Here is a 5,531-nt window from a genome sequence, read left to right as displayed (position 1 = left end):
GGAGTTACTATAGATCAAATGGGTGCATACAAGGTTTATGAAACACGAAACCAGCATCTAGACCTGCAAAATTCACAAATGTATGAGTTGGTCTCTGAAAAAGATTCTTAAACTAAGAAGCGATATTGCAGATCTCTATGACATCCGACTAGGGGACGGAAAAGACACTCTATTCTGGCACGACCCTTGGTTTGAAAACCAGCCTATCATCGACAAGGAGGAGTTTCAAAATACTCGTATTAGAAGGGACTGCGCAAAAGCGAAAATCAGAGACATCAAAGACGGGAATTGGAACTTTCTCTTGAGAAGAATTCCATAAGGAAAGAGGATACTTAATCATATAAGTAACATACAACTACACGACAGACCGAATATTCATGAATGGAAAGTTGAGGACAATGGGAAGCTAGTATTGAAGAAAATATGGGAGGTAATCCGGGAAAAAGCGCAGAAAGTAGAATGGGCTCCTCTTGTATGGTCAACGAAGATTATCCCTCAACACCAGTTCATCCTATGGCTCGCCTTCTGGGAAAGACTCAGCACTCGTGATCGTATCAGTAAGTATATGAGCATCTCGGAAGCGAGCTGTCTTCTATGCATAGGAAATGAAGAAACCATAGATCACCTATTCGGGAGTTGTTGTATTGCTTCGGAGCTTTGGGACAGATTCTATAAAAGCCTAGAGTTGATCAGTTTCCCGAGCGAATGGAATGAAATCAAAGAAGCAGCACTACTCAAAGCCAAGGGAAATAGATTTGCAACAAGCGTGTTCAAGTGCGGCTTTGGAGCAGTGGTGTATAACATTTGGCAAGAACGAAATGCAAGGGTATATGAAAAAACCCGCAGGATCATTGACGAGTTATGGAAAGATATTGTATCGGAATGCAGCGCCCTCGCGGGAACGTGGAGAAGAATTCCAAGCACGGAGCAGAACTGGAATATCTGTAGGAACTAGAATTTACCGTTTTTTAACCTCACTAGAATTGAAAACATTGTAAACATATAATTCATTTACGTTTTTAGCTTTTTAGCTTTTATTCAGAATGTTACGACTTCAAAATCATTCTAGGCCTGTCTAGAATGATCTCTTAAACTCGTGTTTTTTTCCCGTTTTGGGGAATTTTTAATGAAATGACGCTAAGTCGTTTTTCTCAAAAAAAACCGATCAATCCAGCTTTACAAGGATCAATTTCTCAACCGATTTCTAGGTCAAGAATTTGGAACTTTTGATTTAGGATATCTCATGGTCTACTTGTTCCAAAAGATTTGAAATGTTGTTTATAGTCGAACACAACAAAAATAAGAACATCAATCAAGCTATGTAACAACTTTTAAAACTAAAATTCAAATTTTTTTTAAAATTCAGTTGGATCAAGCATGATCAGGATGTTGATTTTATGATTTAGAAATCATCATAACATGTTATGCAGCTAATTGAATCAAAATTCAAGCGTAAAAACTCAAGAACACAAAATTCGAAATTTCTAGATTTTCAAATCAAATTTGGTTTTTTTCGATTAAGGTTGAATTGATGCAATCTCTTTCGACAGAAAGCTTAAAAATCATTTAGGGAGTGATTTCAACTAAAGGAAATACAAAATTGAACTCGATCAAACTATGAAAAATTCAATTTTGAATCATAACTTGAATTACAGTAGGTCTGGAAGCTTATTATTGATTGGAGAACACTCCAATGATGTGTATGATGCTTTCCCAAGCCCTGGATCAAAGCTTAGATCGCTGGAGCAAATTCTTCAAAAAGACAATCGTCAAAGTTCTTGGTGAATCTTCGAATGGCTGTAATGTTGGGATTTTGTTTGATGGATTGGAAGAAGAACTCCTAGAGGCTATTTATACCTGACCTAGGTTGGATATTGAAGTCGAAATCGACTTCAATTTTGCTTCTGAAATTGTTTCTTCTTCGTTCTCTTTTGTCCTTAGCAGCCTAGGTATATGGTAGGATTTGAATTCAAAGTTTAGGGGTCATGATGGCAAGTAAGAGACGTGCTTGTGGTTTAAATCTCGAAGGATAAGGATAGAAGATGGCAGAGATAAGGTTTCTGGAAGGTCGCCGACGTCGATTGCGGGCCTCCGGCATTCGCGAAGGAGACAAACAAAACAACATTGTTTTGTTTTAAATGAACGATATGTTGCGTTCCGTTGGCATTTCGTCTGTGTTTGTGCATCTGGGCTAACGGGGTTAGCGTCCCCGTTAGTTGATTTAGTGTGGACCCGGGCGCACACTACTTTTGTTACATTCGAATGCGTGGCGTGTTCCTGGGCGTTGGATAAAAATCCAACGCTGATCTGAGAGTCATGAATCATGCTGCAAGATTTAAATATAATTTTTGCCACACAGGATTATAAATTTATATTTTTAATAATAGGGTTATTTGAAATCGAATTTTAACTCTTTTTACATTTTTTTTATTCACCAAATTAGTATACAAAAATATTTTTGGGAACATAATAAAAATTATGATCATTTATTTTATTTTTGGGTATTTTTTGGATAATTTGGGGTATTTATTTAATTATTTTAACCCATAAATTATATAATTTATGTTTAAAATCATAATTAAATAATTTCAACTCCTTCTTGAGTTTAATTTGGGTAAAATAAATACAATATTTTAACCTCAAATTATTTTGGGATTTTTATTTAATTTTTCTTTTAGGGTTTAGTCATCACAATAATTAGTTATAATTTCATTCTAACTTCTCCTTTGATTTATTTTGAATTAAAAAATTCAAATATTATTATAAAAAATAATATTATTATTATAAATTGGGGTATGTCAAAATTTAATGTTTATAATAATAATAGAAAATAAAATAAAATATATATAATAACATTATCCTTCCTAAGTCTGTGGACATTGTTTCGAAGATTCCTAGAAGAGCACTTATGATAAAAGAAAGTTGTATTCTTGAACCTCCTCTAAATCAACTCTCACAACCGTCACCCTTTTAGATATGTTGTTGAACTTTCTCCTATCAAATTTAATAAGATGATTTTTGAGGAGTCTCAATTTTTCCGAAATCCGAAACATGTTGGTGCCATCAACTTGTTTTTCACAAACCTTGCGTAGAATACTCTTGAATTTGTCATTCTCCATCCAAAAATTGAAGAACTTGAAAGTACTTCTCATTTTCTTTTCTTTATCCTAAAAGAACTTGATCGAACAATGGTCGGAAATCCCTAGATTCAAGACATGAATATGACTTTTTAGATATCTAGCTACCCACTCTATGTTAATAAGACCCCAATCAATCCTACTCTTTCTAATTTGTTCTTCACCCCTCATTGAATACCAAGTAAAGAAGTTTTCGGAATTGGTTGGTTTAACGCATCCAATATCCCTAATACATTCGTTGAAATCAATCATGTCTTGGGTAAAATCAGATTCCGAGTTCCTCTCATTCTCGACCCTTGTAACATTAAAATCACCTAAAATAGCCCATGGGTCCTTGTCGTCAATTTTGGCTTTTAAACAACTCCATAATATCCTTTTGTCCAATCCCAAGTTATTACCATATACAATTGCTAAACGAAGGAGATTGTCATGAATTTTGCTCTTTACTTCAACCATAATGACTTTATCACTAGAATGTAGCATCTTGACATGAACCACTTTCGTATCCCAAGCGACACAGATCCTACCTTCTATTGTTTAAAATGTGTACCAAATCCCAATTGTTGTCCATACAAAGGTTTTTTATTCTATCCATGTTTTGATCCTTCACCTTAGTCTCAAGAATTACCAAAATAGTCAACTTTTGCTCATCAATGACCCTTTTGATTTCCTTGCTTTTGATGGGATCATTGAGCCCATGTATATTTATGAAGTTTGTTTTTATTCTCACCTCTACTAAATAATTTATCAATTTGTATAAGAGTATTCCTTCCTCTCAATGGTCGAAATGTGACGTTAATTGGATAAACATAAAATGTGTATGTCCATGGAATATATAGCTTGAACTCGAAAAGAAGTATGAAAATTAATTGACACGAAGGTGGGTTCAATCTAAGAATGTTGAAGTATGTTTAAATCATGAACTCACCTAGTTTTGATAATTTAGCTTAAATAATCAAAAATGGACAAATTGTTGAAGTATGTTTAAATCATGAACTCACCTAGTTTTGATCATTTAGCTTAAATAATCAAAAAGAGAGAAATTATTAGATTAAGGTTTTAATTGATTTAACATACTTGATTTCGATGATTGATGAAATGGTTTTGATAATAAATGGATAAAATTAAGTTCAATTATTGTTAGTCATATCAATTATAAAATATATATAATGAGATCTTATGTGGTGTAGTGGTAAGTACTCCTCACCAGGTGCAAAATTAATAATTAGAGTTTTATTATTTCAGGCACAGCTCAAAGTCAACATGCGTAGTTAGACGAGATCGTCTAACTCCTTTAGACACGGTCTAAAGGGAAACATAGTTAGACGAGAAAATCTAACTCCTTTAGACACGGTCTAAAGGGTAACGTAGTTAGACGAGGAAATCTAACTCTTTTAGACACGGTCTAAAGGGAAACGTAGTTAGACGAGGATGTTCTATACAAATTAAAGCCTTCTAGTGAATATCATTATGTTGAGGAATAAAGGGTGACGTAGGAGAGTTTATTCCGAACATCCATAAACAAACCTTGTGATCTTTACTTTCTTCCATTGTCTTTTATCTGTCTGAAGCTTCAAATCCAACAAACTGTTCTGCACTTGAACTTGTTCAAGAGTTTGTGAAGATTTGCGAAGAATAGAAACATATTTTAACTTCTAACAGAGTTAAAATCGAATCGAAGTTTGTAAGTTGTTAACAATAGTCAGACCCCAGTCTCTATTGTCAATACCGATCCTAAAAAAGAACAACTACACAATTTATTTAGTCGTGAGTGGCCAGACTATCCTAAAGATTTGACAGGGTCGTCATCAAGACCGACTATTAGAATTGGGGGCCATTGCAAATTTAAATTTTGTGTCCAATAAAATAGTAAATAATTATTTTTTAATTATAATAATATAAAATGAGATATAAATGGTTAATATTTTATAATACGGAATGAAGAGATAAAAAATTAGAAAAAAAAAGTTATATATATATATATATAGATTTAATATGATAAGGAGGAAAAACATGAAAAAATAAGACTAATAATATAATATATAATTAATAATATTATTAAATATTTAAAAAAATGGGGTCTATAAAGGTGGGGAGCCTATGCAACTACATAGATTGACTTACTCCAGAGCCGCCCCTGATCGTCATGAGAATAAATAAGGGAACGGTGGTATGTTTAACCTACACATTTGATGAAAATTAATTTTCCTAGATTTAATGGAGTGGATGTGAAAGGTTAGATTATCATAGTTGAACAATTTTTTAGAGTCGGTTGCACCACTAATGCAACTGATGTCGAGATTCATTATATTCATTTCTCTAGAGATGCTCGAACTTGGTACGGGTCATTTCTAAAAAAAAAAATAGGATAGTGGCGCTAACTTGATAAACTTG

This window comes from Impatiens glandulifera, chromosome 6, assembly GCF_907164915.1.
Source record: "Impatiens glandulifera chromosome 6, dImpGla2.1, whole genome shotgun sequence".
NCBI classification, from domain to species: Eukaryota; Viridiplantae; Streptophyta; class Magnoliopsida; order Ericales; family Balsaminaceae; genus Impatiens; species Impatiens glandulifera.
This window is presented reverse-complemented; position numbering follows the sequence as displayed.